The 26,230-nt window shown below is 39.4% G+C and overlaps 1 protein-coding gene across 5 annotated transcripts in view; it reads right to left on the minus strand.

Annotated features, from left to right (window-relative positions):
- The window catches only part of CDKAL1 (CDK5 regulatory subunit associated protein 1 like 1), a 703,328-nt gene that overhangs the window by 213,856 nt on the left and 463,242 nt on the right, over nt 1-26,230 (minus strand). The window lies entirely within an intron of this gene.

A 26,230-nucleotide genomic window follows, 5' to 3' on the forward strand; every position in this document is an offset into this window, starting at 1 on the left:
CACCCCCCGCCTCCTTTTACCTGATCCTATATTCATAATTCTTGATTAATTCTGCTGGAGCATTCTTTCAGAAGCTTCATCAAAAAGAATGCCAGAGAAATTCTGTTATTGTCTTAGCATAATCTGAACACATCTTAATCTACACAATTGACTGATAGTGTGGCTGTTCACAGCCCTCCAAAATGAAAAATATTAGCCACCAGAATTTTCTACTGTTTCTTTTTTTAACCTGGAAAGGTTGCTGATGAGATGTCCTGATTCACTCTGATGTAAACCTCTTTAACTTCTTTATATATGCCCTACTCTCTTTTTGAAAACTTTTAGGATATTCATTTTTCTCAATGTTTTTAAATTTCATGATAATAGACCTTTGATTAGGCATGAAAACTTTGTAAAGGGCACAATCGGGACACTCATGGTCTTTAGGTCTAGCAAATTTTCTTATATTATCACTTAATCATTTGTTTTAGAGATGCAACATCTTTTCTCTTCTTCCTAAAGGTATCAGTTAAAGGTTTTCGTAAGTTTTCCTCTGATCACTGCAATGCTCTCCATTTCCTCCAAGTTCTTGTATATTGCTCCCTCTCATTCATGGCTGAGACTCGCCATCAAGAAAGAGTGACTCTGCCCTTTCATATTAAGAATAAATTATCAAAAGCTTCTCATCAGAGATTGACTGGATAACAAACTGCCTCTGTTTTTCATGAGCCCAAATGTTAACATCTTGAATGTCCTTTCTCTGTGGTGGAGTCTATCCCAGAGTGTGCTACAATATTCTACTGTGTGTTAACAGTATAACAATACCAAAATATCATGGACAGTATTCAAAGCTCCAATATTACTCTCAATCCATACAAAACGGGAAAAACAGCCTCAAACATTACAAACCAAAAGACACCTAACTATATCAATTTCTCTATTCCCTACATGTAGTTCTATATGAATGAATAAAACAGTTTATCCCATTTAAATATATTAGATATTTGGGGGCATAAGAGAGAACAATGGATATAACCATGAGGAAAGGGAAATACAAATGGCGTCATAAAAACATTGGCTTTCCATATCTTGTTTGGATAATACTTTAATTCGGAAGTAGAATACTTTATATTCTTGTTTGGATAATATATATCTTGTATATATATACACTATATATATATATGTATATATATATAGTGTATATATATAGTATATATCTTGTTTGGATAATACTTTAACGCGGAAGAAGAATAGCATTGATTTTTAAAAATATTTCTTTCTTGAGTTCTACTTGGTCTCATCCAGCTATTAATCTGGCTGACCCTGAACTAGTGAGGTAAGTTCCAAAGGCTAGAACTTTTCTCTGTGTTGGTAAACAGAAAAAGAGATAATATGCACAGAGAAAAATGAAACAGAGCATATTTGAAAAACAATTTTTTTGATTTTTATTGTGATATAAAAACATTCTTCTTCAGAGGTGATTATCAAAATTACATTTGAAAATCATAAAAAACATGTTTTGACAGTAAGCTGTAGATAAAAAGACCATTTTCTAGACTTACTAAAAGCATGTTGAATAGAAAAAGTATGTCAACAAGTTTAATTAGCAAATGTTTATACTTGACTTATAACTACTGAACAAAAGAAATCCACAACTAAAACTGTAAGTAATAGATCACAGCAGAAATGACAGAGAAGTGTCTATCTCCCTTAGGAAATAAATTTAAAAAAAAATCTTAGAAACTGCCTGTGAAATACTGTAGAAACCAAGACAATTGGCTATTGTCGTAGGCTGTGAATTGGAATGAATTTGGCACTCGATTATGGGGTATTCCCAAAGGAAAGTACCTTACTGATTCCCCCTCCCCCAATCCTCCTTGACCCAGGATAGCTGAGCTCAGTATTATGCAACACCTGCTTACTTTGGCATTAAGGCCCACAGTGAAGGAGAAAAGAGAACCTTTCCAGGAGTCCTCTTAAATGTTAAAAAAGGGGATGTCCAATGTGTGAATATATTTGAAAATCTACACAGAAAGTTGACTGATAACAAAGGAGAGGACAGGCCAACTATGAATTTGTAAAAGACCTATGTTAGTCAGTATATAAAAGTAAAAACAGTTTATTTGGTTTCTAAGGATGTAAGAATATAAACTGATTGCCTATAAAATGTTTCCAAAGTAAAGACTACACTTTAATGTTAGATGAGGCTCATCTATAAGTTAATTTTATACATGCAAATAATGCTTCTTAAAAATAATTTGGCTCTTTAGGTGAACCAACTTAAAAAAAAAAACCCTCATATTTATACTGTTAATTTGCCTAGTAAATAATTCTCTTCAGTTCATAAGAAAATCAAGGAAGTCTGAAGTGAACTAATTTCTAAATTAATTAAGTGGCTATGAGGCAATTTAAGGAGTGTAAAATAGAACATTAATCCAAATATTTAATATGCTAATTACCAGCGAATGCTGTTTTTGAAAAGCAATGAATTTTCAAAATACTAAAATTTTTAAAAATGATCATTTCCACATATGTATTGAAAGCTGTAAGCCTAATGAATATAATTACTAGGTATTCTATGTTTTTAAAATTTAAAAGACCTTCTATATTTATGTTTTCATAGCAGTATGAGAAAATAATTCTGAAAGAAAGATGAAAATGTTCTCTCAGCTTAATTAACAGGTACATTTTGACTCGCTATTTTTTTCTGATGTATACAAGCTTTTTACCGGCAAAATGGGTTCATTAAATAGCTTGGGAATAGAATTAATGAGAAAGATTCTAATTACACATCGGCAGTGGCAGAAGTGGTTCTATGATCAGTTCCACAAATCTATCAATCAGGAGGGTATCAGGGGAGCATGACCTCTTCGCTGGCCAGAGGCTAGGATTTAAGAGAGTCCCAAATATTTTAAGACTTAATTATTTATCCTGAGTAAAAATAAACACAGACTTAGACACCCCATACTGTATTTGAAATACCACTTAAAATGTTGTACTTTAATCATCTCAAGACTTTCACTTGCAATTTGGTGTTCTACTGGCAAAAAATGGAAAAAGGATGAGCTTCAAATTTCATATGTGGAAAAATTAAGGCTAATGCACACATTCTATTTATTTCAAAAGAAAGAAATAAAAATAACCAAAAAAAGAACCAGATCTATTAAAATTATTATGCATAAAAAAACATGTAACTAAAAGAAATATTTTTTAAACTGATTTATTTATTTTGACAGAGTGAGTGTGAGTGGGGGAGGCAAGCCCCACGCTATCAGCACAGAGCCTAAAGTGGGGCTTGACCTCACAAATCATTAGATCATGACCTGAGCCCAAATCAAGAGTCAGACACTTAACCGACTGAGCCACCCAGGCACCCCAAGAAACAGTTTTTAGTTCTGAATAAAAGTAAAAACACATCTAAATATATGGGATGCAGCTTCAAGAAGTACTTAGAAATTCATGACTTGAAATGTCTGTGTTACAAAGAGGTAAACACAATAGTCTAAGCTTCCACCTCAAGAAGCTAAAAAAGAGGAGCAAATCAAACCCAAAGTAGGATTAAAAAGTAAATTATTAAATAACGGTTTTAAAAAAACAATGAAATAGAAAATAGAGAAAAAAATCAATAAAAGTTAAGGTATATATTTGAAACAAAACAGTAAAATTACTGAACTATTAGCAAGACTGACAGGAAAAAAGAAAACAATGACAGCTTCAGGTATGAAGGAGGAGAAAGCACCACAGATGCTACCAACATTAAAAAGAAAAAGACACTAAAGGTATATTATGAACAATTTTGTGCAGAGACATTAAAAACTTAAGCTGAAATGAGCAAATTCTTAAAAAAAAAGACATAAATCATTAAAACTGACTCAAGAAGAAACAGAAAACCAAAATAGCCTTTTATGTATTAGAAAAATTGTATTTGAAATTAAAAATCTTGCCACCAAGAGAAAACAATATGAAACAACCCAGGCCCAGAAGGTTTCACAGGTGAATCATATCAAACATTTCAGAATAAAACCAACTCTATAGAAACTACTTTAAAGATAGATGAAAAAGGAACTCATTTTATAAGTCCAGCAGCAGCCGATATAAAAACCAGAGAAAGAGATTAGAAATAAATTCTAGACCAATATATTTTATGAAAACAGAGACACTTAACAAAATATTAGCAAAATGGGCACAGAAACATATAAAAAGGATTGTTTGTCATGATCAAGTTGTTTTTATTTTTTTTTAAGTTTATTTATTTTGAGAGAGGGCAGAGAGAGTCAGTGAGAGAGGAGTAGAGAGAGAGAAAGAGAATCCCAACCAGGGATTCAAAGTGGGGCTTGAACCCAAGAACTGTGAGATCACAGCCTCAACCACAACCAAGAGTTGGGTGCTCAACCGAGCCCCCCAGTCGCCCCAATCATGATCAAGTTTTAATTCCAAGAATGCAAATTTGACATACAAATTTTGATTAATGCAGTAAGCCTATTAAAAGAATAAAGGGTAAAACCCACATGGTGATCTCAGTAAATGCAGAAAACTAAGTTGACAGATCCAACACCCATTCATGATAAAAACTCTCTCAACCTGAGAAAAACATGAGAAAAACTATCTCAACCTGATAAAAAATTATCATTAAAAAAAATTTTTTTGATGTTTATTTATTTTGATAGAGAGAGAGGGAGACACAGAATCCGAAGCAGGCTCCAGGGTCTGAGCTGTCAGCACAGAGTCTGATGCAGGACTCGAACACATGAACCATGAGATCATGACCTGAGCCAAAATCGGCCGCTCAACCAACTGAGCGACCCAGGGGCCTCTACAGATATTACCAATTTTAATTTTTTAAAAAATTTTAATGTTTATTCTATTTTTGAAAGAGACAGAGCATGAGAGGGGGAGGGGCAGAGAGAGAGGGAGACACAGAATCCCAAGCGGCTCCAGGCTCTGAGCTGTCAGCACAGAGCCCGATGCAGGGCTTGAACCCATAAACCACAAGATCATGACCTGAGTAGAAGTCAGCTGCTTAACCGACTGAGCTACTCAGGTGCCCCTCATTTTTAGTGGTAAAAGACTGAATGCATTTCCGCTCAGATTAGTAAAAAGGCAAGGATTTCTGTTCTCACTTCTATAATTCAATATATTATGGAGGTTGTAGTCAGTGCAAGAAAGGTAAGAAAAAGAAAAGCATATAGGTTGAAAAAGAAAAAGTAAACTTTTTTTTGCAGATGACATGACCTTGTATGTGGCAACTCGAAGGAATCTAATGAACCTACTAGAATAAGCCAGTTTAGCAGAGCTAAAGATGAATATATAAAAATCACCTGTACACTTTACATCAGTAATGAACAGTCAGAAAATGAAATCAAGGTCAGGGCACCTGGGTGGCTCAGTCGATTAAGTGTCTGACTCTTGATTTGGGCTTAGGTAACGAGATCATAGTTCGTGAGATCGAGCCCCACGTCCAGCTCTACACTGACAGTGTGGGGCCTGCTTGGGATTTTCTCTCTCTCCCTCTGTGCCTCTCTCTCACTTGCGCTCTCTCTCTCTCTCTCTCTCTCAAAAATAAATAAATAAAGAAATAAACATAAAAAGAAAAAAAAAGAAACCAAGGACACAATTCCATTCACAATAGCATAAATAATACTTAAGAATAAATTTGGGAAGTCTAAGACCTACACTCTAGAAACAGAACTTAAAGAGATTTTCTTAAAATTTACTGAAATTAAAGAATATCTAAATAAATAGAAAATATATAATTTTCATGGATTGGAATATTTTACGGTTAAGATTGCATGTCTCTTCAAACTGATACACATATTCAATGCAACTGCTACCAAAATGTCAGCACATTTTTCTGAAGAAATTGAAAAGCTGATTCTAAAATTTATATGGAAATGCAAAGGACTTAGAGTAGCCAGAGAAAAAAAGGACAAAGTTGGTGGAATGGATGAACCTGACTTAAAGACTTACTATGAACCTACAGTAATCACAGCAGTGTGGTATTAGTATAAAGACACAGCAATGGAACACGGACAGCCCCAAAATACACCCATACATTTATACATTTATGGTTAATTACTTTTCAACAAATATACTTTTATGGTTAATTAATTTTCAACAAAACCGCCAAAGCAATTCAATGAGGTCAAGAGACAATGTTTTCAATAAACGATGCTAGAGCAAATGGATACCATACGCAAAGTAAACAAACAAACAAAAAGAACTTATTGGACCCTTACCTTATGGTATGCACAGAAAGGCCTTTAATACTAAATCTAAATGTAAGAACTGGAATTACTAAATTTCCCGAAGAAAATATGGGAAGAAATCTTTGTGTCCTCGATATAGTTCAGCGAAGACTTCTTAGCTAGAATGCTAACACCAAAAGCACAATAAAAGAAAAAAAAATGGGTAAACTGGACTTACTGGAAAAACGCCATAAAGAAAACAAAAAGACAAGCCATAGACAGGAAGAAATTATTTGCAAATCATGTATGTGATGAAAATATTTGTATTCAAAATATATGAAGAACTCATATGAGTCACTAATAAAAAGACAACATAACTGTACAATGGGCAAAGGATTTTAACCAACACTTCACTGAAGAAAACAGATGAATAGCTAATAAGTGCATAAAAAGCTGCCTCAACATCATTAGTCTGCAGAGTAATGCAAGTTAAAACCGTGTTAAGATCACACACACACTCACTAGGATAAGGCTGTATTAAACAAAAAAACACTAAAAAAATAACAGACATTGATGTACATCTAGAGAAACAGAAACACTTATCCGTTGTAGGTGGGAATTCAAAACTTTGCAGTCACTTTGGAAAACAGTGTGGCAGTTTCCTAAAAAGTGAAACACTTACTGCGACTAAGAAAGTTTCTATCCTAGCAATCTACCCAAGAGACATTAAAACGTGTGTCCACACAAAGACTTTTATATGGATTTTTACAGTGACATTCCTCATTATAGCCCCAAACTGGAAATAGTCCAAATGTCTGTCAACTGGTAAATGGATAAACAAAATGAACAATGAAAATTTACCTATAAAGAAAAGAGAACCAATTACTGATACGTGCACCACACAGATGGACCTTGAAAAACATTCTGAAGTAAAAGAAGGAAGACACAAAAGATTACTTACTGTTTAATTCCATTTATATGAAATTTCTATAAGATGCAAAATTAGACAGACAGAAAACAGATCAGTCATTGCTTGGGTCTCGGGGTGGGTGGGGGGAGCAGGGATTGACTCCAAGTAGGCATTGAGAAACTTTTTCTTGTAAGTAAAGCATTTTAAAACTGCACTGTGATGATGGCTGCACAAATTCTTAATTTACTAAGAATTTCAAACTATAACTTACATTAAGTGCAAACTGCATGCTTTCTAAATTATACCCACAATAAACCTGTTAAAAGTGGGGTGGGGGGGGGAGGAAGCCTTTCTGAAGACAGAAAGGTAGCAGGAAACCTCCATTAGGTACTCTCTTCCAAAGAGTCCTAACAACTGAACTTTCGACAGGATGTAGCCAAAGAATTAAACATGGCCAAATAGGAGGGAAGGGCAGAGATAATAAAAGGTAAGGTCAAGGTCGAAAGGAAATTCTGTTTTGAGCAGGACAGCAAGAAGGACTATGTCCCAGCTACCAACAGACAACAACAAGGTATCATTCTGTTCATCCTAAAAAAGGAAATTTAAGGAGAAACAGCATGACATTTTCAAGTAAATTTGAGAAAACTGTCAGCAGCTTTAAAATTACTTTCACACTTCTATGAAAAACAATTTTTTAAGTTTATTTATTTTGAGGTGGGGGGGCAGGGGAGGGGCAGAGAGAGAGGGAGACAGAGAATCCCAAGCAGGCTCAGCACCGCCAGTGCGGAGCCTGACACGGGGCTTGAACCCACAAACTGTGAGATCATGACGTGAGCCAAAATCAAGAGTGGGACACTTAACAGATTTGACCGAGCCACCCAGGCGCTCCTGAACAACAAATCTTAAAGGACATGAGCTGAAAAAGAAAAAGTGCCTATACATTAGGATAAGGGTTAAAAAGCCGTAAGTCACTAAGACAAAGACAGACAGGCGTGCCTCTGGATGACCCTCATCTTCATATGGGTATCTGGGAGAAAAATCTCCCCTTGCGTATATAACTAAGAGGCTCTTTTACTAACGAGTTGCATGCTCTACAGCAAATTACTTAGCCTTAGTAGGCTTTGGTTTCCTTTTCTCTAAAACTGGGAGAGTAAGAGTACTCCTAGATAAGATTAAGGAGTTAGTACATGTACTAATTGCTATGGACAGTGTCAGCCACAGACTGCCTGTTATGTTTTAGCTATCGTTATTGTAACCCTGTCAAAGAAATGACAACAACTACCATCTATTAGATGATACTAAGTGCCAGGCAATGTGTTAGCAACTTAGGTAACTTCTAGTTTAATCTCTATGAGACACAGGGAAACTACCCTTAGGGAAATAAGACTGAGTGGTAAATTGCCCAGAGTTGCAGAATCACTACATGATACGGCAGTCTTCTCTCCACCCACGTTACTGAGGTGCTCGCTGAACTGATGTACCAGAAGCAGTGGCTGATCATGAGTTTACGTTAAAAATATTCAGTAATATTTGCAAAGCAATTTACTACAGCAAGTAAAACTTGCCTCTATCTGCAGAATTGGGTTTTAAAGAGGGTAATTGTGGTCTCCAAAGGTTAAATGATTTACCGAAGGTCACCAAGCTATTGCTGGAAGAATCATAATTCAAACCCAAACCTTTCCACCTGGTTGGTGCTCTTTCCACAAATGCACCTCAATGAATACGGAGGCATTTAAAACCTAAATGGCTATATGCTAAATTTATTCTTCATAAGGTATTTTCTTGTTTTTATCATTATCATCACTCATCAAGAAGCAGGTAGATATAATTATTCCTATCTCCAGATGGCTGAGAGAGAGGAAGCAGCAACAGTATCGGTAGAAAGAAATGAGATTTTAAATCTAGATTTGGGTCCCTGGTTTCTAGTCACGTTTTCACAAGTGTTGTTACTGTTCTGAGCCTCAGGTCCTTCTCTTCTACAAAACGGGGATAAGAGCACATCCCTTCCTGGGCTGTTGAGAGATCAAGTGATGTGATGAATATAAAGCATTTATAATAGCAGCTGGCACACAGATGCTTAATAGATGTCAACTTGCTTCTGTGTCCCTTAAGGAATGAACGGAAGTGAGGAACAACAACACTCTACCAAATACCTTGAACCTGGACTCCTCCACTTTCAGTACACCAATGGCCCATAATTGCTGCTCGCATTTCTTTTGTACTTTGTGCCGTAGATCGGTACTAGCAGAAAATGATCTAAGGAGTGACTGAGGAGTGTAAGAGACAAATAGAGTTTGCATGACACGATCAGGTTGATATTCTTTATCACAGAAAAAAAAAATTAGAAGACCTTAACATTTGGTGAATTGATTTATGTGTAAAGTATAAAAAAAAAAACCCAAATGCTCTAGATGTGAATAATAGCTGGCTGTGGTGCAGCTTGACAAAATTCCTAAAATATCTAATGAAGGAATTATACTACTGCATAGCTTGTTTCTGGAGTTTTAATTATGTTGAAAGTGCACAAATGAAAAACTAGTTAATACTAGTTGAGAATTTAAACCTACTAAATATAAATAAATAAAAACAGCTCAGAAATTACTTAGAAAGTAAGTGGCTTCATGAGCACTTCTGTAGATAATTTTCTCTTTGGTGAAGTCTCTTCAAATGAATAAATATCTGTCTACCTGTGCCTCCATTTGTCTGTCCACCTGTCCATCCATCCATCCATCCATCCATCCATCCATCCATCCATCTGTTTCTCTCTTTTGTGTTCACTGATTAAGTACCTAGAATCACTCTTCTGATGTTAAACTCAAGAGAGGTTGGTGGGTGTCTGCGTATGCATTTCAGATAGGCATGCTGATCATGAGTAAGAGGGAAAGAAACAAAAAGTCAAAGAAGTGCCAATGCCAATATAGCCCTTTCTTTATGCCATTCTAAAATTTCTTCTCTCAGAGTCTGTGGATTCCTGAAAATTGCATGCAAATTTTTATGTGTATATTTCAGGGAGAAGTGACTACAGTTTTCTTCTGATTCTAAAAGTCTTCTGTGACCCAAATAAGGTTAGGAGATACTTCTATGAATACTTTCGGATCAGCCAAAAAATTATGAGGGGGAAAAAAAACAAAAGCAACTTTTGACCTAATGACACAGTGTATGTAAGAGACATTTCTTTTTTTTCCTAAGAGAAAAGGCTCATCTGACTAAAATGAGTGAAATCATCATCTCTGCAGTAGATTTAGTATAATCTGGATGCTGAGTTACATATTGCTGTTTCATTTGTTTTGTTTGAAAATTAAAAATAGTCAGTTACTGCCAATTTCATAAAGTTTAACCTAATATAAAGTCAGCGATATAAAATGGGCCCCACCCAGTCAGTTATCATATTATTTTGGAGATGATGAAAACTGGTGTTACTCTTATAAACATCTCAGCCTCACACTCATCTATTTTTAATCGTATTACTGGGGCCAGAAGTCCAAAAAAGTACATTTGATTCCTTTGGCAGTTGGCTTCCTGTTAGGTCTTGAGAAAGAAGGTGTGACAGGAGATCAGAAGCAGGGAGAAACTTCGGTGCCTCTCAAAGTGGTCACTTCCTGCTGGTGAGGTGGCAACCCCTGGGGTTGGTGCTCCCAGGACCCAGTAACACAAACTCTGACCTTCTGCTCCCCCAGCCCTCCTGGCAGCAACTGCTTTCGGTAATTATTACCCTCTGGTTATCTCATCTCCCCACCTTTACTTTTCCAGCCTTCTAACTTCTATGTCATAAATTCCTTATACTAAATATCTTCTGATAGGTACACCTTGCATAGTTTTTCTTTCTAACTGGGCCGAGATCGAAACAATCAAACTCACCAGTGTCCTATTCTATGACCTTAATGAAGTTACATTTACACAAACCACATTGTGTCTGGGTACAGTAATAGATGGAATAAGTGGTAAAAGATAGGGCTAGTAAAGCCTCAACTCTGTTTGCACACTGAATACAAAGAATATAGATGTATTCCTATAAATGAGTATGTATGTTCTTCAAAGCAGAACACATAAAATTTGTGAATGTTAGAGAGAAGTTTACATCTAATTTGGTTGAAGAGACAGTTTTCAAATATTAGCCAAAATCTGCTGGTAATTCACATACTAATTATAAGTGATATTTAAAATCCAAGGTAGCCTTTTAAAGCCTCTTTCTGAGAAAAAAAATGTAGTAGCAATTAGGTTTTTTTTTTAAATTATTACCTCTCTTCAAAATCAACAAAACTACTTAAAATTTTTTTAATGTTTATTTTTAGAGGGGGGGGAGGGGCAGAGACACACACACACACACACACACACACACACACACACACAGAATCTGAAGCAGGCTCCAGGCCCCCAGCTGTCAGCATAAAGCCCAAAACGGGGCTCGAACTCATGAACCGTAAGATCATGACCTGAGCCGAAGTCAGACGCTCAACCGACTGAGCCACCCAGGCATCCCAATAAAACTACGTTTAATATGCTAAATAAAAATCCAGATGGCTTATTTAGTTTAAATTTGGTACAATTTTAGTTTTTGGAATAAAAAAGGTAGTTAACAAAAAAAAGGCGCAAAAAAGGGAGGGGCGCCAAGCAGACTCAGAGGACATCAAAGAATTTAGTGTCATCCACTATGTTCCTAAACCCAGGATAAATCATGAATGTACAGTTTGGCTTCAAGCAAAAAACCAAATGAATCACTACTGTTAACTAAAAATTAAGTAAATACTGTGTTAAGTATGTTTTTTATCCCATAACGTTATGCCTGCATTCCACAGCAAATATTTTGGAATAAGCACAAAGCCTTACATAAGACCAAAGATATTGCTTTAAAAAGTGTAAGTAAGCATACTGAGTAATATTGTTATAATATTTAAAAGGAACCATATTAAATCTCAAAGAGTTTTTACACATCTGTTATTAAAATCATTTTATGATATTGCTGGTTGAAGTGAAGGTATTTACTATCTACAGTACTGTTAACACAATTCTTATATGAGTTTTTCTGTTTCTATGGTAACATGAATTATAAGGTTCAATGAAGCCAGATTCAGTAATGTGTATTTTTTCTGTTATTCAAGGTGAAAAGGAAATGAAACATTTCCAACATTCATAAACTGCAGCAAATGTCTGAATTCCATTTAGAGATAAGATGATAATTACTAAAGTAATTAGAATTCTTCCTGGATGGAATTATTTTGCACACAGTGGAAATTTAGATTTGGGAATGAAAGCAGGGGCCAGAGTATATTCAGCATCAGTAATTAATTACAACCAAAACCAATATGGTCTTCTGATACCTTGGAACAGACTATACCTTCTTCTGTCTGCTTCTGACTACAATGTGAAAGAAAACTGGTTCCCCCACCCCCATCCCTTAAGTCAGAAAGATAACGTGGGTGAAATCATTTTATTCAAGAGAAAATCCAATTACAGAAATAATCAACTTTTCCTTCCTGCTTTATTTTTTTCATATTTGAAAGGGCATTCACATTAGCAGAACCAATTAAATGAATATCAGGACAGGGCAAAAACTATAAAGTTAAACAAGTTTCTTAAATCTTTTAAAATTACAGTTTGAAATAAAAAACCCCACTTATTGAAATTTTAGAGAGTCAAACCCAGATCACAGCATTCTTTAATAGGAAAGCACAATTGGAAGGCAGCTAGCCATCAGGTCTCAGGGAGAATAATTTATAAAATTATATGGTCCTAATGCAGTTGGCTCTAATATTCAGCCCATCATAAGTAAGAAATCAGGCAAATTTTTGCTTTTAATGGAAGTGTTGTCATCATCAAGAAATGGTACTCAGAGATACCACATTTCAAGACTTAGGCCATCCTAAAATGCAATTCGTGTAGCAGCATAATAAATGCTACTGAGAAAAATACATACACACAGAGGGGGCAAGCATGCAACAGAAGCCATCAAATCAGAACACAGTAGAATATTATTCACAATGATATCCTTTATTCCGTATGACTTGAACTCTCATTTTGTTTGGTTTTCAATTCAGGTTACCCTAAATATCACATATCAAGGGAATGGCAAACTATGGCTCCAGGGCCAAATCCAGCCATCACCTGTTTGGTAAATAAAGTTTTATTGGAACACAGCCACACCCACTCATTTCCACGTGGTCTAAGGCTGCTTTGGCTACAAAAGCAGAACCAAGTAACTGTGACAGTTGCAACCGAGATGGTGTGACTCACAAAGCCAAAGATAGTTATTATCTGCAGAGACTCTAGCCAACCAAGCCCACGACTCTGATTTTTGCTCTAAGTACTCCCAGGGACACTCCAGGGTGAGTATGAGAGGACAGTGGGCATATGACACTCTCCAAAATACAGCCCCAATCAACCTTTTCCGCGGTCGCTAAATATGCACTGACACGATTCAAATCGGAGTACTCTCTCTCTGCGCAATCGTCCCCTGAAGCCTACCTCTCGGATGAAGTCTTTCCTGATTTTCTCTCTGCGTCTCAGTTCAGTCACACAATTAAGGTCACACCTCAGACCTCTGGTGGCCCTGTTATGATCTGCCCAGTACCTTTCACACGTATCCCTGTCTTACGCCTCCAAGTAAACCATTAGTATCTGCAGGTCAAGGGTGGGGTCATATTCAAATCCCTACACTCAGCAGTAATGGGACAGCACACACAGTTCAGCACACAGAGCTGCTCAGCGGCTTAAAAGGTGACGGGGAAGGGAGAATGGGGCAAAAAAGGCAGGGGGATGAATGAATGAAGTCAGTAAGGGAACAGGCTTTCCTCATACCTATTAGTGATTAATTCCCGTTTTATCTCATATCCATCACAGTATTTTACTTTAAAGTCCTAAAGGTGAACTTCTAGCCTTGACCCATCTGGCAGGGGGAGAGAAGAGGCAATGCAGGGGGCTTTGGAAGTGGCAGCCTCTCACTGGGGTCCAGGCCACTGGTACCAGGATCCTGGCCATTGGTACTGACCTGTCCTGCTTACAAGGAAGGACATGTTTCTCAAATGAGTACTAAGGAAAAAAAAAAAAAAGTATTAGCTAACTAATAGTTGTTTCCCCTTCAATGTTTCTATTTATAGAAATAACTAAAATACTGACAGGGGATCGATGTTTATTTTAAATGACCTGGAAAAACAAATCAATAAATGACCTAAGTTTATTTGCAACCCTCCGTTTAAAGTTGCAGGGAAAGGGGTTCACGCTGGAATCCCGGAAGCTGAAGGTGGATGCAAAACGGAAAAGGAGGCTTCATTCTAATTCTGCCTCACAGTTGTTCTCTTCTATTTTTGAAGGTGATAAATCCCATCATTCAAACATCGTTTACTGATGAAATGATATGCTCTTGGCAAAGTTCTGGACAGTCTAGATCTGTGAGGGCTGCTGGGGCAAAAGGTGGCCACGGGTCCCTTCCGTATGAAACACACATGAAATGTGCCTGGTCAGTGGGTGCTGCCGCTTCTACCTGGAGGGCCCGTCACCTTCCACGACACTGCCTATCGGGTCCCCATTTGGCCCAAATCTCCACCCTCCAAAAGGGCCTGGCTGGTCGTCGGCACAGCCACACGGTATCACCTAAGACACGTTCCAGCAATCCTGAGAACGGTCTGAGGCTCTTCCCAATCGTGTGTAACCCGGCTCAGCACGGGCCCCAACAGCCCTCTGGGGGGCAGCCTGCCTCTTACGACACCTGGGTCACCAGTGGTGGGATACTGGGCATCGCTGTGACACAGGTGGTAGCTGATCCTCAACCAAGAAACACTTCAAACCCCAAGAACAAAGCCGCTACATTAGGGGACACCAGGACACTACAGCAACCCCCAAAATCGTCGTTTAGGGGAAAAAACATTCATGAACTACTCGTACGTGAACTCCACGTCAGGTTGACACGTACTGTGGCATCTGTGACACCCGCCTCTCTGACACTTACTGAGCACTTTGTGCCAGTGCTTGGCGTGATACTGACTCATTTCACCCTCAAAGCAGTTCACAAGGTACGTAATACATTCCCATTTTATAGACGTGGCAACGGAGCACAGAGAGATTAAGTAAACTGCCCAAGGTCACACAGCAGTCAGTAGTAGAGTCTGGATCTGAATCCTGTCTGCTTTCAGAGCCTGTGATCTTAAACGACAAACTGCCTCCACTCATGTTGGGCAGAGAACGTGAACAGTGCCAGATACACTTATTCCAAAAGGCCTCCCTTCTCAGAAACGGCAACTATCAGGTGTCCTCACTCAGCAACTTCTCTGAGGCTCTCATCTAGAAGCATGAGTGCCATCAGATGACCTCACCACTGCTAAGCAGCAAAAACACCCACTTAGCATCATCTTCCCGTTCGGTCCTCAGTTATCCAATTCTTACTCTCATGTTAAAACAATACTCATGCACTTATCCTTTCAGCCAGTGAAAAGAAATGTAGAAAAAAGTATCCTTACCAAATATCCTATCTGTGCCAGTAGCCAACAAAAAGATTCACGACAGCTCAGATTTTATCACACACATTTTCAGTGGTGCCAAAATGAGAGGAAGAGATAGGACCCCAGGAGACTAGAAACATTAATAGACATAACTAGCCTTTGGCTCAGACAGGCAGCGAGAAAACAAGAAATCCTGTTAATTTTTAACACTTCGCATCATGTCCCAAGCCACGCAAGGTCTAGAAAGCGGTCCTGATTACATCATTTTTGGCAAAAGCATCAGAGGAATATTCAGCTTATGCTCGATACCAGGTCCTGAACGGTTCGGAGCCTGACACAGAAGCCAAAGCATCTCTGTCTTTCCTGTAATTCAGATGCAGGTAATGGCTGCAAAGACCCACGAAGGGTCACATGCTGATACTCCTTTTCTAGACTACTGCACGGACATCCAAACAACCCTGTGAGAAGGAAGGAGTGATAGGTTTCCCATGCAGAGGTTTAGAGAGGGGAAGTCTCGGCAAGCGGGGAGTCGGGCTTCCAACCCTAACAGCTGCCTCTCCAACCTGCTAACCTGAATCATTCTCGGGAAGGACAGCCCACGCCAAAGATTTGGGTGCTGTGATGTCAGAGAGAGCAGTAAAGGAGAAAAGTTCCGTCTGGGACCACCAATGCTGGCAGCAAGCGTGACACGGCCTAGGCAAGGTCTCCTGGGTGGTTTAAAGACGATCTGATTCAATGCAGCGAACACGCATCGAGTACCTCCAACTAAGGGGCAGGAAAACAGAAGCACAGGTTGTGCGCTGGGGCTTGTGCGTCATTCCCAGCCACCGGCTGAGGTAGACGGTGATGTGATCACAGTGTCAGGTTCAATACCACGGAAGGGAGAAGGGTGGGGTAAGCAGGGGTGGTGGAATAAATGGCATTATGAGCCACAAAGGAGATGAAATTAGGGCTCAGGTGGGGTGCGGGGCGGGAGCAACAAGGAAAAAATGTAGAGATTTGAGGACATGACCGGGTACACAGGGCCCCGGACGGCCACCTCCTAACGCAGAGTCCGCTGGCGTTCACTGGAACAGAGTGTGACGTCATCGGAATTCATATTCCACCTCAGTCAATGTAGGCAGCTCCAATTACAGCACACGGTTTCCCTCGGCAAACAGCTCTCACAGAACCAATCCTGATCAGAAGAGTAAATGAAGAGACCCCAGGTGGCAAGAGACAACCGATGGCTCTCTCGTCACAGCTAAGTGTCTAAGACAGGGTCGCCCAGTCAGGAACAACAGGCCTCCCGCACAAAGCCGTGTCGCCCTCGAGGCAAAGTCACGTGCTCCAGGCAGCCTTGAACAAGAACTGTCTTCGGTCGCGTGATGACACTTGCACGAAATGTGAACACAAACACGCCGACTGCAACAGAACATCACAAAGAAATGACACGGAGAGCGAGCGAAACGTGAAGGCACGTCCTGGCACCAAGGTAGGGACGGTGAGCAGAACTGTTTCCAGAGGGCGACAAATGCTGAGAACGTTCAGACAGGACATGCTCTTCGCTGAGGCCGATATGCTTTATGAAAGGAAGGAAGGGCAGTCTTGGAGATATTTCTACGAGTACTGCCTAGGATATACCTCTGAGGATGGGAAAATAGAATAAAGAGCCACTATTACACATATTTGGGGAAGGTGAAAGAACCTTAAATGTTTTTTGTTTTTTTTAACATTGGCAGAGGAGTCACTTTGGGTTTTGATGGCTCCTCAAGGAAAATTCAACACGATCAACAGCATCAATTAAATCGACAATGCATCCAATCAACATTCAATAGCATCAATATCACAGGAGGAGGACCTCCCGTGTCCTGGCCCCGTGCCACAGGACGGCAAGGTGCCATCCCTGCCTGTGAAGATCTCAGTCAGAGACACGTCAGGGGTCCACCAGGAAGCAGCAGTCGTAGCAGCGGTAATATCAGTAGCTACGGAAAACATTCCCGTTGCATTTTGCGCCAGGCACTGCTCTAAGCGCTCCTCATGCGCTGACTCAGCTAATCCCTTAGTGCTCCTGTAAGGTAGGTACTCACATCATGGCTGCTTTACAGAAAGGAAACTGAAGCTCAGTAGGGCTGAGTGACCGGCCCCAGGACCTAAAGTCAGTAAGCGGCAGGACCGTGACGTGGATCGCAGGCATCGTGGTGGCCACTTCTGAGCTCTGACCTCAGGGCCACACCACCTCCTCATAAATAACTACAAGCGGAGGCGTGGTGATCACGCGCTACGAGAGCGGAGCAAAGAAGAGCTACAGTAACACGATGCGGAGAGGACAGAGACGCCGGAAGCCTTCGCGAAAGGGGCTCAGAGGACACAGGCGGGTGGTAGAGGGCACCAGTGTCCAGCAGGACTAGAATGCAAGTGACATATGTAGCTGCAAACTTCCTAGCAGTCGTATGACAAAAGGAAAGAGGTGAAATTAAAAATACGTGACCCCAAAATGCATGAACTATTGCCATTTCAACGTGCAATCAATAGAAACATTAACGAGATATGTTACACTCTTTTTTTTCATATGAAGTCGTTGAAAGCCGCTATGTATATCACACTTACAGCACATGGTGGTTTGCACTTTCTACATTCCACGTGCTCAGCAGACAAACACGTACGGCTCCTACACTGAACAGCACAGATAGAGAAAAGGTGCCTGAATACTCTCAACAGAAGAAGAAGCAAGAGCAAAGGCATTCCGGCAAAAAAAAAGAAGGAACAAACACCACAGGACAGGGCACGCATGACGAGGAGTACCGGAACTTCAGCTGAAGAGGAGGATAGGAACAACACACACGAGCCTGGTGAAAAGGAACTATCAGAGGCTTCTGGGAGGAGCAATGCTTGAAAGCTGTGCCCCCGTGAGATGATTCTAGCAGCACCCTAAGGATGACTCGGAAAGACACAGAGATGACAGGGCACAAGATAATGATGGCTTTCGCTAGGACAGCGAGACTGGGGATGGTGAGGGGAAGAAGCGTGGCAGACTGTATAATCATCAAAACCGTGACTGATTAGGCGGCTGACTTGGGTGGAGGCCTGTGTTGGTGAAAAGCGGTAGAGCTGGTAATAAAGGAAGTCAGTAGGATTCTAGATGTGAAGTCTGGAAGAGAAAGGATGGAGAACAGGCCATTAACTCAGACACCTACTGATGGAGTATCCAGCGTCACCAGAAAAGCATTCGTTGTGTAACTGATCGACCCTAAGTACAGTGAGGGTGGGGGCCAGGTTGTAGCAAGTTTTTATCTCCCCAGGGTTTGACGCATAGTGAGGTTCTCAAAATGTGTTCATTAGTAGAGGAGCAGGGATGGGGTGAATGGTGGGAATGGGGGTAGAGTAGGGTGGGGAGGAAGTAAGCTTAAGGTTAAAAAATAAGTAAGATGACCAAATTATAAGAAATGTTGGGGAGGAAACCACAGTAGACTTAAGGTGGATTAAAACTAGAGCACTTTGACTAAATTTTCCCTGGTAGTTAAAAACATAAAAGGGATAAAAATAGTGTGAAACAAACAAACAAGCAAACAAACAAATAAATAAATACAACAAAACAAAAGGAAAAAAACCACTTTCACCAAAAGGCAAACGAAATTCTAGGTGACCATTCTCTTATTTAAAGTTAACGCTGTTAGGGGCGCCTGGGTGGCTCAGTCGGTTGGGCGGCCGACTTCGGCTCAGGTCATGATCTCGCGGTCCGTGAGTTCGAGCCCCGCGTCGGGCTCTGGGCTGATGGCTCAGAGCCCGGAGCCTGTTTCGGATTCTGTGTCTCCCTCTCTCTGACCCTCCACCGTTCATACTCTGTCTCTCTCTGTCTCAAAAATAAATAAACATTAAAAAAAAAATAATAAAGTTAACGCTGTTATCCATGTAATTGTATTAAAACCGATTTCACTGATGAACATGAAATAAGGAAATGTGTCTTTGTACATTGACTATAATAATAAATATTACACATCTGTATGCTACTAACCATAAAAATTATAACCCAGAGATACAGTAAACAGCAGGACTCTACTAATCAAAAATTTTAAATGCTACAAAAATCCTTAACAGATTATGCAACAGGAAGCCAAACATTACAGGCAAGTATTATATGTTGTGCTAGTGCAAAAAACCTGAAATACCAAGAAAAGTATGATTTTCAGGGTTACAGTGAAAAATCTAAGATAGAAAGGTAATTTGATGCACGAACTGTATTTTATTAAATTGGAAATGCAGTTTAAGGGAGTTACATGATTTTTAAGCCTGAGTTTTTATTCAAGCCTTCTGTTTCGATTACTTTTTACAAATTTAAATCTGCTGATGGCGTGCATATTTCCAATAAATACAACAGCATGAGGTTCCATACTAGGAGGACACCTGCTCACATCTTTTATTCATGTACGTGTTCCCGGTGCAAAGCAATTATATTATTTCAAATATTTTAAAATGTTTTCTATTACTGACTAACATACCTGCAGGTCCCTTCACAAATCATCGCTCTCCTTTTGCACTCGCTCTGTCTAAATCTCTGAGAAAAAGACTTATTTGTGGTGGTGTCTGCAGAAGTCAGTAATAGCTCACAAGTCATGTCGGTCTGGCTTCTTTGCCTCTGACTGCGGATGTGAGAATATAGCTTCTATCAAATGCAAGAAAAAAGCAGGCATATATAGATTTTGTTTCTTACCCTTGATCCAGCTCTTTGGAAATGGTTCCTCGTGTTATAAATTCAGGAGAAAGAAATAAGTGCTAAAAGCCTGTTATTACCACTCTCAAAACCGCGCAACAGTCACTGGTCTCCCATCAAGGGTTCGTCGGTACAAGGGCAACTGCAATCTTGTCAGCTTCCTATCTGCAGGTGTGGGCGTAAAGGTGCATGGGGGTGCAGTGCGTGGAAGAGTGGAAGGGGGGCGAGGAATTAGGGACAGAGCGGTACGTGTTTTTGTCATATTTTTCTATATTTGTTGAAAGGACAACCATTTAAGTACAGCTCATAACTGAAAATAGTAAATCTGAAAGGCAGTGAATATTACTTTTAGGTCAACTTACCATAGATATATCATGTCATTCTTAGTACAAGGATTTGGGGGGGGGGGGGAGGTAAGCTTTGAAGATGAGTAAAGAAATTTTATTTTAGGCATTGAAATAATGACCCCAGTATATAAAAATAACTTCTAATAAATCTGAACTATGCACTGACATATTCCTAGAGCGAATGAAGATTTTTAGTGAGGCTATTCAATCTTTTAAAATCCATTATCTATATGACTTATAAAGTATTAATTGTAGTTAGTATCTAATTGTTAATGCCTATTATTTACTCTCTCTCTTTCTCATTGAGTCTTCTCAACGATGGTGGCTATGCAACAAAAAGATATTTTTAATCTCAATTTGACGGAGAGACACTCATCTGAAAGAAAACAGTCTCACACAAAGAATGATCACATAGGGGCACAGGACGTCAGACCATTATTGTTTTATGACTAAAAAATGAGTGACTTAAGACAAAAAGCTCAACATCCTTAAACTTCATTTCTATTCATTCTCTAATAAATACCATCTGTTGTGTACTTTAGGGATATAATACCCGTCAAAAACTCCATCGTATTATGAGAACCGGCACCAAGTTGATCTGAAATGCATATTTGAACAGATGTGTTTAAATTACATCTCCGTCTATCCACATGCATAAATTCAGAGCAAGCGTGTGTTGATTTAAAATGCATAAAAAAAGGGATTTGGAGATGCATCAAAAGTGAACAGCATCTCAATGGATCAAGGCTCACATTACGAAAGGTCATTACTAAAAATAAAGTTTGCATTTATTAAGGGTTTTGAACCAGGGGGCTGTTCATGGGAACTGACTTAATGTTTGCTGCACAAAATCAGCCACTGAAACTAATTTTTTACAACTCCTCCATGTAAAACATTAAAACTGTCATGCATGGACAGAAAAAAATGCAAAAGCGGACGTCACAACGGAGAAAGTTCTATGGAACGTCTATTGACTGACATTGGTTCGTATGGTTCAGTCCCCCATGTTTCATCCACACTTTGCATTTCTCTAAGAAAAAACATCTGAGTGATTTCTGCAGGCATAACACTGCTCTGATCCCATTTCTTACAGATATGCTTTCAAAAATTACAATTAATTGAATCCTTTTCGAATTATGACGTCCATCAATGCTTAGCAAGAAATGAAACACAGAGAAACACAAGTAATGAAGGTACAGATCTCAGTCTCTGTATTGCACCAGGTACAAATATGTTGACGTTGTAAGTCAGGTTAACACACAAATATGTTCTATTCTTCTACCTTGACAGATAAACTTTCATAATCACCTGGACAGCCGTGGCCAATTTCAGAATCTTGGCTTTTCAGAAACTATCGATACAAAGAGTAATGCCCATTCTCCACAAGGTGAACAGCAGAAAGAGAAGAAAACTAATTGCTGAGGGAAATTCCTAGTGAAGTGATATCACCAACAACCATCAAATTGATGGATATTATTTTACACAGCTGCTTCTACAGACTCGGCTCTCACCGAGGAAGCTGAATGTGAGAATAAGTCTGCAACACACATTTGTGAATACTCATTCTTAGGCAGTACTATTACCTAAACCAGTGCTAAATAAATACACTAGAGAATTAATAGTTTCTTTACCCACTGATTAGGAAAGTAAAAATTACATATAAAACCAGCAGAAGAAAAACACTTTATACACTGGCCATCTTTGAAACAACCCTTTTAAGGTACTATAATATATGAGGGCAGCTGAAGAAAAAAAGGAACGACTGTTTCAGAAAGGAACTGCAGACCTGTACAAAAAGCACCTCTGAAATGCAAAAGGAAATCAGCTTTTTCAGAGTACATCTCGTCTCTTAAAGATGGAGACTAACAGTTCTTCTCACTGATAGACTCAGAAAATTCTCTGCAGCCTGAATTAATTCACCAAGGGATAGGAATGAAAGTAAGTGCGGCCAGTAAGAAGTGCAGTGATATCACCGTGAAAAAATTTTTTCTTTTTATTAAACTCCTAAATATCTTCTAGGTTTATACTTTGTGCTAATTATTCTGTCGTTCCTCACCCGCTCCCAGCCCCCAGCAGCGCCCTGCCCTCTCTGCCCCGCTGGGCCCCCCAGAGGCTGACCCCTACAGAGTGCATCCTGCAGGCTCCAAGTCTCACACAGTCTGGCCCACCGAACTCCAGGCCCTTCCTTGAAGCCCCAACTCTCTATCTAGCCTGTACTCATGACACACACAACACTCTCCCCACTCCTCCTCCAAGTCCGTCCGGCACAGCTAACCCCTGCTTGCAATTTAGGCCTCTACTTAAAGAGCACTTCCTCCAGGAAACACGTCCTGGACTTGTGCTGTTATTTCAGTGCCTTTCCCGAGCTCCCCAACACTGCTGTTGCCCGATATTCTATTGTAATTGCTGCTTGTTTCTGTTTTCTCCACTGGGACTACGAAGTTCCTTGAGGACAGTGACTGTGCCCAGCTGGCATGCTACATGCCCAGGGTCCAGCTCAGTGCTTGACATAAAGTAGGTGCTTAATAAATATTAATGAGTCAGTGAACAACTCATTAGTTCCCCTTTTAAGGAAGGAAAAGTTAAATCCCATACATAAGTTTTATTGAGACCTGATTGTCAGCTTCTTGGTTGAAGTAGGTGGAATCAAATATGTGACACATTTAACAAAATATTGAAAGACAAACTACATAATAATCTCCCAAAGCAAGTGGTGAAGTGAGACAGAATCACTGGAGAACAAACAAACCCCAGAATCACTTGGAGACTGTTACACTAGAATGTGAACTTTCCAATACAATAAATGCTATCTGCTGTGGCTATTAAAATGAAAATGAATTAAACGTAAGATCAGATTTAAAATTCAGTTCCTCATCTACGCTAGCCACCTTTCAGGTGTTCAATAACCACATCCAGCAACTTTCTACCACCTTCAGCAGCACGGATACAGAACATCTCCATCACTGCAGAAAGTTTTACTGAGCCATTCTAGAAAGTTGAGATCTTGTAATTAACAGTACTAAAAAAAAATAATAATAACTATGTAATTGGATCTTTTCTTCATTTTATAAAAAGGGAATGATACCTACTGATTATGTTGCGAAGAGGATCAAATGAGACATTTAAAAAGACTTAGCTCAGGGGCACCTGGGTGGCTCAGTCAGTTAAGCATCTGACTCTTGTTTTCGGCTCAGGTCATGATCTCAGAGTTTGTGAGCTCAAGCCCTACATTGGGCTCTGTGCTGGCCGTACGGAGACTGCTTGGGATTCTCTTTCTTCCTCTCTCTCTCTGCTCCTCCCATGCTCATACGCACTTGCACGCTCTCTCTCTCTCTCTCAAAATAAATAAACCTGAAAAAAAGGTCAAATACATAACAGGTGACCAGACAGGCTCCTACCTTTGTTCAAAGTACGCCACTGTACCACCCGTTTCTCAGTTGTGCTACAAACACTGTCTTTCGGACTGTTTTGCAAAAAAGGCTAAGGGGACAGGGCCTGAGCAGCACCTCAGACCTATGGGGTGTCAGGCCTCCTGAGTCTTCAACCGAAGCCACTTCACATTTAACTGTTAAAGACTGGGTTTCCATTTGACATTATGATTTTTTTTTCAATAAAGGACTACGAGGTCAAGCAAACAAACTAAATAGAAGTCCAACAACAACAACAAAAACAAGTAACTGATGTCCTGCAAGACTCATCTCCAGCCTTTATGATCGGCGGCCAAGTAAAGCCCGTCATGATCCAACTCCTCTGGTCTCACCTGTCACTACAATGTTCTAACCACACTGCGTTGAGGGTATCGGGACCAAACCCGACGGTCAATTAGAAAACAAAGCAAATGCTTTTGGGCGCTGATCCGTGGCTCTGATGAATCAAGAGATATTACCAATACTGCTATTTTCATTTGTGGAGCCAATGCCACAACTGAAGTGACTCAAAATTAGCCTCTACAGAATAGTCTGCATGGAGCAACCATGGGCAGGGACACTTTCAAAGACTGCGAGACAACACTAACTCATTACAACTTGAAGTGGTATCTGCCACGACGCGTTGCAACTGATGCCGGCTGAAACTATGTACGAAACACACACACACACACACACACACACACACACACACACACACACACAAATCAAGAAGCTTCCAAAAATGAAAGCCTGTGACGTTATTCATGCAGGTGCTTTGCAGAAATATTTCAATCTTCCATGAGACGGAGCTGGTAGTGTCCACGGTGAACTTCATTCACTCCTGGGCACTTAACTTTGATGAGTTCCACACGTTTTTGTCAGAAACAGAAGCAGAGTATTTTGACTTGCTCTACTTACTTCTAAGGCTTCACAGTGGCCAAAGTTATAATGTGAATTTTTTGAGATCAGGGTTGATAATTAAAATTTTTCTGTATGAGAAGAACCACCTTCAACTACTATTATCAAACACTGAATGGTCTTGAAAATTAGCTTTTGAAATAGATTTGGTAGATTTCTTAATGAATCCAACCTAATATTACATGGCAAATAATGTTTTCACGCAAAACCTATACTTCAGTCAGGCCATTTTTCACAATTAGGTTGTTTAAATCACAAGCAATGGGAAGGCCTGTTACACATTTACCATGATGTCAAAACTTAAAAGTGTTAAGTGTGGTCTCCATTCCCACACAAATATGCAGATTTATTTTCTGAGCTCAAACTACAGCATTTTTCAGGTCTCAGTATGACTGCGAAGGAAATGTCTATATTTAAAAGCTCATTTAGCTCTGTAATTGAGGAGTTTCAACCAAACCTTCAGTTGGAAGTGACTGATCTGATAAAAAGCAAATATCAAGTAAAGGATCTAATACAATTCTATAAATCCTTTGCGAGTGACAAAAACGTTCAGCTCAAGCCATGATAAACTGACATGGTGAATTGTTATCAATATTTGGCATTGCGTATCTGGGTGATGAAAGGACGTTTTCAAAAAAAATACGTAAATCTCATTATACATCAGCACTGACAAATGAACATTAGCAACTGGTTTTGATGACAGGGAACATTAAATCACGAACCCCAATTAGTGAAAGGTTATCCAAATAAAGTAGGTCTTTTTACCAGTCGTTCTATATGTTCTTTATGTATTTATGTACTTACGTGCTTATGTACTTATGTACTTCTCTATCTATCTATCTATCTATCTATCTATCTATCTATCTATCTATCTCTACTTACTTACAAGGAATGTGAGAGGGGGAGAGGGGGAGAGGGGCAGAGGGAGAGGGAGAGAGAATCTTAAGCAGGCTCCACACTCAGCACGGAGCCCAACATGGTGGCTTGATCCCATCACCCTGAGATCATGACCTGAGCCAAAATCAAGAGTCGCTCGATCAACTGAGACACACAGGTGCCCCAGTTCTGTATTTTAAATATTGCACTACATTATATTTTTATCAATAAAAATTTTGCAAAAATTTATTTTCCTTATAGACAGAGGGTAGACATTTTATCCTTCATTTTGGTCTACAAACTCTAAATATTATGTGGCCCTTTACCAATAAAGCTTGCTGACCCCTAGATTAGATGCTTCTTTAATGACTCTGATAGTTTAAAATACAGATAAAAGTAAAGTTTTCCTGTCAAATGTGAGTTATGCTCAAAACGAAACCTATAGCTGCTGCATTTTTTTTTTAATAGTCAAGAAATGCATCCGAG

Source organism: Panthera tigris, chromosome B2 (genome assembly GCF_018350195.1).
Source record: "Panthera tigris isolate Pti1 chromosome B2, P.tigris_Pti1_mat1.1, whole genome shotgun sequence".
Classification (NCBI taxonomy): Eukaryota; Metazoa; Chordata; class Mammalia; order Carnivora; family Felidae; genus Panthera; species Panthera tigris.